The sequence below is a fragment of the Haliotis cracherodii genome, unplaced genomic scaffold, assembly GCF_022045235.1.
Source record: "Haliotis cracherodii isolate W230 unplaced genomic scaffold, xgHalCrac1.p SCAF_13, whole genome shotgun sequence".
Lineage (NCBI taxonomy): Eukaryota > Metazoa > Mollusca > Gastropoda > Lepetellida > Haliotidae > Haliotis > Haliotis cracherodii.
Window position 1 is genome coordinate 31,990,436 of NW_027266268.1, and position 14,358 is coordinate 32,004,793.

A 14,358-nucleotide genomic window follows, 5' to 3' on the forward strand; every position below is an offset into this window, starting at 1 on the left:
TATACTTGGTTATTGGTGAGTGTAGCTTTAAAGAAGAACAAATTTAAGATATCCCTTGGATAGCGTTTACCTTTCAGAGCTGAGATGTAATATCGCTCAGTTGAAACTCTGTCCAATCCTTTAGCCAAGTTCAGGTCTTAATGTGGCGCCGACCTCCGTGCATCTCTCTGAAATTGTCCATCACAATATATATTATAGTCACCCTGAGGCATAAATAACATTTGCGCAGAACAGAGGACGCGCAGGAAGAATCACACCACATGGACTACACACCTGTTCTGTACGGTATCCTAGTAAACCCTTCTGAAGGCAACAACCCCAAAATGAATCTGCCCACCAGCAACACCTGACAGCAGTAGCACTTGACGACTTGAGTGCCCCGATCATCATCTCTATATTTAGAGATACGCAGCTCGTTTGTGGAAATTCCTTACTTCACACGTGGAGGAGACACGATGCACTCGACCGAGATACTTTCAGTCTTCGCTTTTTGCAAACATAACGGACAGGATGTATTAATGAGGTATCGTGGCGTATTATGCTCCATGTATTATTATTACGCCAAGATGTCACAACGCCACATGCTCCAATACGCCAAGATGTTACAAGGCTAAATGCTCCAATAAGCCAAGATGTCACAACGCCACATGCTCCAATACGCCAAGATGTCACAAGGCCACATGCTCCAATACGCCAAGATGTCACAAGGCCACATGCTCCAATACGCCAAGATGTCACAAGGCCACATGCTCCAATACGCCAAGATGTCACAAGGCCACATGCTCCAAAACACCAAGTAGATGTCAAAAGGCCACATGCTCCAATACGCCATGATGTCACAAGGCCACATGCTCCAATACGCCATGATGTCACTAGGCCACATGCTCCAATACGCCAAGATGTCACAAGGCCACATGCTCCAATACGCCAAGATGTCACAAGGCCACATGCTCCAATACGCCAAGATGTCACAAGGCCACATGCTCCAATACGCCAAGATGTCACAAGGCCACATGCTCCAATACGCCAAGATGTCACAAGGCCACATGCTCCAATACGCCAAGATGTCACAAGGCCACATTCTCCAAAACACCAAGTAGATGTCAAAAGGCCACATGCTCCAATTCGCCAAGATGTCACAAGGCCATATGCTCCAATACGCCATGATGTCACAAGGCCACATGCTCCAATACGCCATGATGTCACAAGGCCACATACTCCAATACGCCAAGATGTCACAAGGCCACATGCTCCAATACGCCAAGATGTCACAAGGCCACATGCTCCAATACGCCAAGATGTAACAAGGTCACATCCTCCAACAAACCTAGATACCACATGGACACATGCTTTAATAAACCTAGACACCACACGGACACATGCTCCAATAAGCCTAGATACCACACAGACACATGCTCCAATAAACCTAGATACCACACAGACACATGCTCCAATAAACCTAGACACCTAAAGGACACATGCTCCAATAAACCTAGATACCACACGGACACATGCTCCAATAAACCTAGACACTACACGGACACATGCTCCAATGAACCTAGATACCACACGGACACATGCTCCAATAAACCTAGATACCACACGGACACATGCTCCAATAAACCTAGACACTACACGGACACATGCTCCAACAAACCTAGATACCACACAGACACATGCTCCAATGAACCTAGACACCTAAAGGACACATGCTCCAATAAACCTAGATACCACACAGACACATGTTCCAATGAACCTAGACACTACACGGACACATGCTCTAATAAACCTAGATACCACATGGACACATGCTCCAATAAAGCTAGATACCACACAGACACATGTTCCAATAAACATAGACACTACACGGACACATGCTCCAATAAACCTAGATACCACACAGACACATGCTCCAATAAACCTCGACACCTAAAGGACACATGCTCCAATAAACCTAGATACCACACAGACACATGCTCCAATAAACCTAGACACTACACGGACACATGCTCCAATAAACCTAGACACTACACGGACACATGCTCCAATAATAAAAGTAACAGTACTCTTCCTCACATATATGTCCGCATGACAGCATGAGATATCATCACCTCATATAAATTCCAGACTGTGAGATGTAGCGTGCATTGATTACATAATGAGTGCATTGATAACATACAGAAGGTTTTGATAACATGCAGAGTGTATCGAGAACATATGGAGTATATTTGTAACGTACAGGCTGCTTTGATACCCACCTCTGTACATACCTGCCCACAAACGCTATATGTCGGCAGTCTGAAAATAATCGCCCCTGGACCATATAATCCTGTGATTGATACTATGAGCAAAGATCCACATCACTGGGGACATGTACCAAGTCTATGAGCCTGACCAACCGATGCACTGAGTCGATCACATATGGCCAGGATTCTCCACAGGGGTGTTGATTAACAAAATAGGGATCAACATAATGTTATGCAGGTGTCAAGACAGTTTCAACTGGAGTGAGTCCGTGGCTCTTCCAGATTCCAGTTATATCACGGCGTGTCAGTTTCAATTGGGAGAGAAGCCCGAAGTGATGCAGGTCTCAGACGTTTACCATTTTGGTGAAACCCAGAAGCACGGATTGTGTCAATTGGTAGTTAAGTAATGGAGAAACCATGACACCGAAGGAATGGTATGATTGTATAACCGGATAGGCACAGAAAAGTCGAGGACGCGTAGCTTTTCTGTGCCTACCCAGTTATACAATCATACCATTCTTAAGGTGGAATGGTTTCTCCAACTTATAAACCGCTATCCATTAATCTATGTCATTTTTGGAGCTTATAGGTCGCAAATAAGCGCGGTATAACGAGACACGCTTTATAACAGTTGTTATCGCGGACTGCACGTGCTGAAGAGGGCTGTACGTTCAGAAAGAACCGCGTGCGTCGTACCACATGGCATTGTGTCGTTGACTGTTCACAAGAGAGGATGTCTGACGATGACGATATTTTCCTTACTCAAAGTAAGTTAATTGATGAAAATTCTGCTGAAAAGGATGACATTTTTATTTGAAAGGTTTTTCAAGTGCATTTTTAGAGAAACTACAAATGCCACCCAGCAATCGGGATTTCACGACAGGTTTTACAATTGCTCCTTAGGTTTACAATTGCTCCCCAGGTTTTACAATTGCAATTGTAAAACCTGGGGAGCAATTGTAAAACCTGCTGAATGGTCTTACTACAAAATAAAGGTTGGTCTAGGAGATGGTTACAACACCATGATAGGTTTATAAGCGTTAAGGGACAACAATAACGAAGAATATCACGTGCCGATACAAAATCGTGTATGTTTATATACGATCTTCTATATGTTTCAGGAAACAGTTGGAATATCTAACAGTATATTCGACGTCCCTGATGAGCGACATGTTTGAGTAAAGTTCTGTAATTAATTAAAATCCAGATAAATATGTATTTAATAAAAAAACACGGTTATGATTATTTGGAGATCCACGAATGCATAAAAATTTAGAGATTTGGTTTCTTTAAAATTTCACTTTTGTTATGTGTCTATTAAAAAAAAAAATGAAACTTCTATGTATACAGTTGACATAGCGCGTATCTGGCTTCAAGTGACAGGTTCGGATCGTGACAGATTCAACATACGGAAGCCGAGGCCACAGAAATACTATTTGCAAAACAGTTATGCGGCTGAGTCACGATGATGCATTCATGTGAAACACGTCGGTAAGTACATCTCAGCCGCGGCAATGTTTGCAAGGAAATTGATGGTAATCGTCAAATCTGATCATTATGAACCAATCCGAGGAATCACAGAAAGGATTAGATTTTCGTCACATCAGGAACTTGAAACGGGTACACCAATGTTTTCCCTATTGCGTTGAAGGCTTAGTTACTACGCTGTGAAAATACAGCTTACACGGTCAGCCTGTAAATAGACCTATTCAGTTACATATTACGCATTACGGGCACCCAGACACACAGAACAATACTTCCCTGCCTTTTGTGTTGATAATGAGTAACGAGTATAAATCTCGGCTCCACGTGAAATGCATGTACAACGGAGATAATTTGGTTACATGAAGATACAATGGGGGTACATGACGATTAATAGGGTGACATAAAGAGACATTGGGGGTACATGGCGATTAATAGGGTGACATAAAGATACATTGGGGGTACATGGCGATTAATAGGGTGACATGAAGATACAATGGGGGTACATGACGATTAATAGGATGACATGAGCGATACAATGGGGGTACATGACGATTAATAGGGTTACATGAGCGATACAATGGGGTACATGACGATTAATAGGGTGACATAAAGATACATTGGGGGGTACATGGCGATTAATAGGGTTAAATGAGCGATACAATGTGGGTACATGACGATTAAATAGGGTTACATGAACGATACAATGTGGGTACATGACGATTAATAGGGTTACATGAACGATACAATGTGGGTACATGACGATTAAATAGGGTTACATGAACGATACAATGTGGGTACATGACGATTAATAGGGTTACATGAGCGATACAATGGGGGTACATGACGATTTATAGGGTTACATGAACGATACAATGGGGTACATGACGATTAATAGGGTGACATAAAGATACATTGGGGGGTACATGGCGATTAATAGGGTTAAATGAGCGATACAATGTGGGTACATGACGATTAAATAGGGTTACATGAACGATACAATGTGGGTACATGACGATTAATAGGGTTACATGAACGATACAATGTGGGTACATGACGATTAAATAGGGTTACATGAACGATACAATGTGGGTACATGACGATTAATAGGGTTACATGAGCGATACAATGGGGGTACATGACGATTAATAGGGTTACATGAACGATACAATGTGGGTACATGACGATTAATAGGGTTACATGAACGATACAATGGGGGTACATGACGATTAAATAGGGTTACATGAACGATACAATGTGGGTACATGACGATTAAATAGGGTTACATGAACGATACAATGTGGGTACATGACGATTAAATAGGGTTACATGAACGATACAATGTGGGTACATGACGATTAAATAGGGTTACATGAACGATACAATGGGGGTACATGACGATTAATAGGATGACATAAAAATACATTGGGGTTACATGGCGATTAATAGGGTGACATGAATATACAATGGGGGTACATGACGATTAATAGGGTGGCATGAAGATACAATGGGGGTACATGACGATTAATAGGGTGACATAAAGATACATTGGGGGTACATGACGATTAATAGGGTGACATAAAGATACATTGGGGGAACATGACGATTAATAGGGTGACATGAAGATACAATGGGGGTACATGACGATTAAATATGGTTACATGAGCGATACAATGATTGTACCTGGCGATACAATGAAAGTACAACGGTGTACATGGCAATACAATGGTGTACATGACAATGCAAAGGTGAACACGTGGATGCAATGGTTTAAATAGGGATACAATGGCGTACATGACGATACAATGGTGTACATGGCAATACAATGGTGTACATGATGATACAATGGTGAACATGTGGATACAATGGTGTACATGGCAATACAACGGTGTACATGTACATGGTAATACAATGGTGTACATCACGGTACAATGGTGAACATGTGGATACAATGGTGTATATGACGATACAATGGTGCACATGACAATACAGTGGTGTACATGACGATACAATGGTGAATATGGGAATACATGATGAGCGGGTTAGATCGCTGACTGGCGATTAATATAAGTGCCTCACTCTGGCAGTGTCGGTTCTCAACCCCCCAAAAGTACGAGAACCTATACTCTACTGAGAAAGTGTTAGCCCAAATATAACACTTGTTACATTTGACCACCTTCTAAATGGCATTTTGTGTAAACAGCACTCCCAGAGTTTTTAATCGGGTATGTTCAAAATCCACTTGAAACATGTAGAGTCGTACAGGAAGTACATATATATCCGGCTGATCCGACGCGACGCGTTATCTGTTGTGGTAGCACAACGGGGAATATCCGGTATTTACTTCCGTGTGGAGTTTCAGTGTTATGTGGGTCATCGCTACCTGTCGTCACGGTGTGGGAGCCAGGAAGAGCTGTGCGCAGTTACGAATGTGAGACGATAGCATGTCGCAATATCTGAAAAGGGGGTTTCCCCTCTGGCGAAGGTTTTGTATACTTGAGTGTATAGATGATGATATACCACCTGTATATTAAATATGAATCATACATACACAGGATGTCAGTTAGTACACAAGTGCAGCGGGGTACATGGATATTATTTTTCAAAACTTTATTGACCAATAAACTTCAAGTATTCTACATGTCAGGTAAGATAATCATCATGCCCCTTCCTTCCGTATCTTCCTCCGCGTACACGAACTGTATGTGTTTATTCACTAAACAATAGGCCATGTATATGTATGTTTCACAAGCTATTTAAGATACCTTTGTGTTTTCCACGACAAAATGTATCCTGTAAGATATGTGGCAGCATGTGTTATATCAGATTTTAACCATTATCTAGTTTTAAACAAATTAAAACTGCCTTAATATCTTTTTTTTAAAAAAGACTCCTGCATCAAAGTATTTTTTTCTGGCAGACACTTTTCAAATGATATGATCAGTTACCGCCAGATTCAAACATTAGTTCCTTGAAAACGGGAATATACAGTTGGAAAATGCTAGTTCGGTTTCAAGGGGTAGTTTGGACAATGAATATGCATAAATGTCGCTAAATGTCCTGTGCATGATGATACACGTGAGAAGAAAGTGTATTCCCTCGACTGTAATATTGAGATTCCCCGACATTCCGCAGTAATAAAAGAAGTGCGCCTCGGTGGGAGTGGCTTAATCTTTTACATTCATTGGGAAATGAATGCAATGACTAGTGACCAATTCAGCTAATCAGAATGCAGGAATTTCAATAAACATGACGTAAGTTTGATTATATTTTTGAATATCAAATAGACGGTTCCTAACAACCAATTGCATGGATGGTAACACGATTTAATTTACACATTTGCGAAGTAAAACAAATGCTGTATTGGAATAACACTTTCTCAGTAAAGTACAGATTCTAGTACTTGTTTGGGTTAAGTCCCATCCGGGATTCGAACCCACTCTGCAAAAGCATATGTGCAGATACTGACTCCTTATTAGCAACAGGCAGAATATATATGTAGACAAGTAGATACATGTAGTTTGATTGGCGGCATCAAAGCAGCAATCTTCATCTTTCTCATCACAATATCAGTGCTTGCACCAAACATTACCCCCACAACCTGCATGATCTCCCTATTCTGCATGATCTCCTTTCAACCTGCATGATCTCTCTTCAACCTCTATGATCTCCCTAATCTGCATGATCTCTCTTCAACCTGCATGATCTCCCTTCAACCTGCATGATCTCCCTAACCCGCATTACCTCTCTTCAACCTGCATGATCTCCCTTCAACCTCCATAATCTCCCTAATCTGCATGATCTCCTTTCAACCTGCATTACCTCTCTTCAACCTACATGATCTCCCTTCAACCTGCATGGTCTCCCTTCACCCTGCATGATTTCCCTTACCTCCATAATCTCCCTAATCTGCATGATCTCCCTTCAACCTGCATGGTCTCCCTTCAGCCTGCATGATCTCCCTAACCTCCATAATCTCCCTAATCTGCATGATCTCCCTTCAACCTGCATTATCTCCTTTCAACCTGCATGATCTCCCTTCAACATGTATGATCTCCCTAACCTGCATGATCCCCATACAACATGCATGATCTCCCTAACCTGCATGATCTCCCTTCAACATCCATAATCTGCATGTTCTCCCTCCAACCTGCACGATCTCCTTATTCTGCATAATCTCCCTTCAACCTGCATAGTCGCCCTTCCACCTGCATGGTCGCCCTTCAACCTGCATGATCTCCTTTCAACCGACATGATCTCCCTTCAACCTGCATGATCTCCCTAACTTGCATGATCCCCTTCAACCTCGATAATCTCCCTAATCTGCATGATCTCTTTTCAACCTGAATGATCTCCCTTCAACCTGCATGATCTTCCTTCAACCTGCATGGTCTCCCTTCAACCTGAATGATCTCCCTTCAACCTGCATGATCTCCTTTCAAGCTGAATGATCTCCTTTCAACCTGCCTGATCTCTCTTCAACCTGAATGATCTCCCTTCAACCTACATCATCTCCATAACATGCATGATCTCCCTTCAACCTGCATGGTCGCCCTTCAACCTGCATGATCTCCTTTCAACCTGCCTGATCTCTCTTCAACCTGAATGATCTCCCTTCAACTTACATCATCTCCATAACATGCATGATCTCCCTAACCTGCATGATCTCCCTTCAACTTGCATGATCTCCCTACAACCTGCATGATCTCCATAACCTGCATGATCTCCCTACAACCTGCATGATCTCCCTACACCCTGCATGATGTCCCTACAACCTACATGATCTCCCTACAACCTACATGATGTCCCTACAACCTGCATGATCTCCCTACACCCTGCATGATCTCCCTACAACCTGCATGATCTCCCTACGCCCTGCATGATCTCCCTACAACCTGCATGATCTCCATAACCCGCATGGTCTCCATAACCTGCATGATCTCCCTACAACCTGCATGATCTCCCTACAGCCTGCATGATCTCCAAAACCTGCATGATCTCCCTAACCTGCATGATCTCCCTACAACCTGCATGATCTCCTTACAACCTGCATGATCTCCCTAACCTGCATGATCTCCCTACAACCTGCTTGATCTCCCTACAACCTGCATGATCTCCCTACAACCTGCATGGTCTCCCTACAGCCTGCATGATCACCATAACCTGCATGATCTCCTTACAACCTGCATGATCTCCCTACAACCTGCATGATCTCCCTACAACCTGCATGATCTCCATAACCTGCATGATCTCCCTTCAACCTGCATCATCTCCATGACCTGCATGGTCTCCCTACAGCCTGCATGATCTCCATAACCTGCATGGTCTCCATAACCTGCATGATCTCCCTACAGTCTGCATGATCTCCCTACAACCTGCATGATCTCCGTACAACCTGCATGATTTCCCTACAGTCTGCATGATCTCCATAACCTGCATGATCTCCATAACCTGCATGATCTCCCTAACCTGCATGATCTCCCTACAGTCTGCATGATCTCCATAACCTGCATGATCTCCATAACCTGCATGATCTCCATAACCTGCATGGTCTCCATAACCTGCATGATCTCCCTGCAACCTGCATGATCTCCCTACAACCTGCATGATCTCCGTACAACCTGCATGATTTCCATAACCTGCATGATCTCCATAACCTGCATGATCTCCATAACCTGCATGATCTCCCTAACCTGCATGATCTCCCTACAGTCTGCATGATCTCCATAACCTGCATGATCTCCATAACCTGCATGATCTCCATAACCTGCATGATCTCCATAACCTGCATGATCTCCCTACAGTCTGCATGATCTCCCTACAACCTGCATGATCTCCATAACCTGCATGATCTCCATAACCTGCATGGTCTCCATAACCTGCATGATCTCCCTACAACCTGCATGATCTCCCTACAACCTACATGATTTCCCTTCAACCAACATGATCTCCCTACAACCTACATGATCTCCCTTCAACCAACATGATCTCCCTACACCCTGCATGATGTCCCTACAACCTACATGATCTCCCTTCAACCTACATGATCTCCCTACAACCTACATGATCTCCCTTCAACCTGCATGATCTCCCTACAACCTGCATGATCTCCCTACAGCGTGCTTGATCTCCCTACAACCTGCATGATCTCCCTACACCCTGCATGATGTCCCTTCAACCTACATGATCTCCCTACAACCTGCATGATCTCCCTACAGCGTGCTTGATCTACCTACAACCTGCATGATCTCCCTACAACCTACATGATTTCCCTTCAACCTACATGATCTCCCTACAACCTACATGATCTCCCTTCAACCTACATGATCTCCCTACAACCTACATGATTTCCCTTCAACCTACATGATCTCCCTACAACCTACATGATCTCCCTACAACCTACATGATCTCCCTACAACCTACATGATCTCCCTACAACCTACATGATCTCCCTTCAACCTACATGATCTACCTACAACCTGCATGATCTCCCTACAACCTGCTATACCTGCACTATAATATCTCACTCCAACTTCCCACTCCAACATCTCACTCAAACATCTCATTCAAACATCTCACTCAAACATCTCACTCAAACGGCTCACTCAAACGGCTCACTCAAACATTCCAGTCAAACGTCTCACTCAAACATCTAACAAATTAAACATCGCTCTCAAACATCTCACTGGAACATAGCACTCAAACATCTCACTAAAATAGCTCACAAACATCTCATCCAAACATCTAACTAACATCTCACTCAAACATATAACTGGAACATAGTATTATAACATATCACTCAAACTTCTCACCAAAACATCTCACTCAAACGGCTCACTCAAACGACTCACTCAAACATCGCACTCAAGGATCGAACTAAAACAACTCACAAAATATATCACTAAAACATCTCGCTGACACATCGCTCTCAAACATGGCAATGTGGCTGTGAACAAACAGCTTGAACACATTTACACCAAAGAACTTTACTCCAAATGAATTATTTGTAATAGAAAACTTCAAGATGTCAGGCAAAAGGTTGAAAACGTAGGCGTGCACAGGTGCAGTACTGCGGTTTCGCAAAAGCAAATTTGGGATTGGAGCCTTCTGGATCCCTCTGTTGTGAAGATAATCTGACGCCATTTGCTAAATCTCCTTATTCTTAGGCGTTTTCCACTTGAACAGCAGAGTGTGTTGTTGATACTTCATGAGAGGCGAGACAAGGAAGTATATATAAGGGTTTTGATTTTAGATTACTTCCCTCTTACACGCCTTTCAAATCATACTTATCACAAGTCTTGTCATAAAGCTTTTAAGACGCAAACCAAACACTACAATGTATGTGAAACATTGGTACAAGGTTACACGCTTAACGGGGTCCATGGGTTTGTTTACAAGACATAAATCCCTTATATCCCGCCTCGAAGCAAAAAGCCGCACGCTTTTTCTGAGTCAATGAAAGTCACGTGGCACTGTAAAGTTAACCTCAGCTGAATCGAACAACTGTTTTCTATAAATCTTCAATTTGTTTTTTTACAATGGCAGATTAAAACATGTCGGTACGAATAATTCATTGTAGTAGTACCATATAGTTTTATGCGTCCCTCGTTAGGTTTTATACTCTGTGACCTTGAACTCATTGACGTCGCAACCGACGGTGCAGGTCCAATGAATACCTTCAGCGCGTAAACGGTTCCTCTATGTCTGGGCTGATATCATACGCAATCCTAGCATTACCTCTCGCTGTGGAGGTGGTCGTGGTGGTTCTTTGACGTAAGTGACGTAGCCGTATGGATTTGCCCTGTGCTCTTGTGGTGATATCTGGTCGATCGGATCTAGGAAGTCAACGTGTTGTCACATGTGTCTGATAACGGTTCGAAGTCTTGCAATTGTGATCGGTGCAACGTGGAAACACCTAGATAAAGCTGAATATGATTCTCCTGTTCGCTGTGAAGATTCCGGGGTACAATAGGTCTTCAGCAACCCATGCTTTCCGCAAAAGGTGACTATGCTTGTCGTAAAAGGCGACTAAAGGGATCGAGTGGTCAGGCTCGCTGACTTGGTTGATGCATGTCATCGTTCCCAATTGCGTGGATGGATGCTCATGATATTAATCACTGGATTGTCTGGTCCAGACTCGATTATTTACAGACCGCCGTCATATAGCTGGAATATTGCTGAGTGCGGCGTTAAACAACAAACCAACCAACCAACCAACCAACCAATCCTGTTTGCAGTCAGCCGATGGCGTTGTTGTGTGTATTCCGTCAGACGTGGGATGTTTTCGCTGTTTATTTGCTTTAAGTGAGTGAGTGAGTGAGTGAGTATGGTTTTACGCCACTTTTATCATTATTCCAGCAATATCACGGCGAGGGACACCAGAAATGGGCTTTACACATTGTACCCATGTCGGGAATCGTACCCGGGTCTTCGGCGTGACGAGCGAACGCTTTAACCACGAGGCTACCCGACCGCCCCTTATTTGCTTTAAGATTGTGATGGCATGGAAATAAAAACCCAACGTTTTTATAGCCAAGCAACTGCCATGTTGGTGTGTTTTGGAGCCAGGCTCTCACATGGTTGTGCTTTTGCGTGTTTTCCATCTTTTCACTACCTTATTCTTTCCACACAAATCAATCCCAATCCATGCAGAAATGACCTGTTCATTTTTGTATGGATGTCGACAACAATTGTTTACGAAACTTTTGCGTTTCTGTTTTTGCAAAGAAAATTTGTTAATGGGCATCCTGAAACATTGTTGACGCTGCATGCGAGACAGTCACTCTACATACCCATCCTGCTTGATCTTCGACGTCGGGCAAACGACAACGTGGAAAACCACTAGTGCAAAACCTTCCTTATAAGGTTTGTTAAATAAAAATGTCAGCTTGACTCATATTGTTCCACTCATCAGTGAGAGCAACACCGAATTCATTGGGAGGGGTTTGGCGTTGACGTAAGGTCAGCCAACGCCGTACCAGACGTGTTCAATAGGGTAAAGATCAGGACTGAGTGCTGGCCATGACATGACATGGTTGTTTTGCTATTGGAGGACTTGGAGCACAATCCTGGCACGATGAACACGTGCATTGTCGTCTTAAAACATGAAACGTTGCCCAACACGTTGTTGCTAATGGCACCACGAGTTGTGCAATGATGTTGACGTTCTGACCTGTGACTCTGCCAGGGACAATATCGAACGAAGTTCGGCAAGTCATTGTGTTTGTTGGTTTTCTGGTTTGCTTATTGTTTAACGCTGCACTCATAACCGCACATAACCGGGTGGACATGGCCCAATTTAAAACAAATGCTTGTAGGGCATCAGATCATTCTAACAACCAACGCGTACGGCTTTATCTTCATCGTGGCGCCGTACATTCCAGCTATATGACGGCGGTCTGTAAATCATCGAGGCTGGACTAGACAATCCAGTGATTGACATAAGGAGCATCGGAATTGGACGCATTTGGAATACGATGACATGCATCAGCCAAGTCACAGAGCCTGACACCCGATCTCGTTAGTCGCCTCTGACGACAATCATGGGTTGCTTAAGCCTAATTGTTCTCCTGATCTTCACCGGACTCGCTGCTTGTAGACCCGTGAAGATTCCTATAGCTCCCAAACAACCAATGATGATCATAAGAGATGAATCGGGTGACCAAATGTGTGGATCGATATTCATAATATCAATCACTGGATTGTCTATTAGTCCCCTCTTGCGAAAAGCATGGGTTGCTGAAGACCAAATCTAGCCCGGAATCTTCACGGGACCCCAGTCATTGTGATACCGCCCCATACCATTATGGACCCACCCCTAAAACGACGTTAACGTCCACAAAACGCTCATTACGACGCCTCCAAACTCGATTCCTGTAAGTCCAGACTGAATTTCGATTCGACAAAAAAAACTTGACATCAGCCCCTCGTCGATTATCCCACTGTTGACGTTCCCCTAACCAATGACGCCTCTCATTCAAACGGTGCAGTAGGTTGGGGGATAACATGTGGACGTCGTGCACGCAAATGTCGTCTGTGAAGACGTCTCCGCACCGTCCGGGCATGTACTCTTGCACCAGTGGCCTGTTGCAGTTAGTCATTTATCATCCAAAACTGGCTCCCACACGAGATATCGCTTGGATGAGATCAAGCGATATCTACACTGTAGATATCGCTTCAATGAAATTACATCACAATGCTTTGCAGACCATTGTGACGTCACTGGTTACCATGACGTCACAATCAAATGACATCACTAATGGCTCTGCTACTGAAGCTGTTTGCAGTACTTTTTACACTGAAGACACTGCTAATTACTGTCTACAAATTGAAAAAGTTGAAAGAACGATGTTGGATGATAAATAGAATCTCACCCTCTTGTCTTTTAATATCAAATATATCAACACTCGTTGATAAAAGTGGCAAAAATCCTCGGCAAGCCTCCAAATTTTTCCACTTTTATCAACTCGTGTTGATATATTTGATGTCAAAAGACACTCGGGTGAGATTCTCTATTTATCTCAGTGGCAATTTGCAACCGATTTCTTAATGCAATCGTTCTGACTATGGAGTTGTTGCCCTAGGGCGTCCAGAGCGGCGACGGTCATCGACGCTATGTTTGTCAGTATCT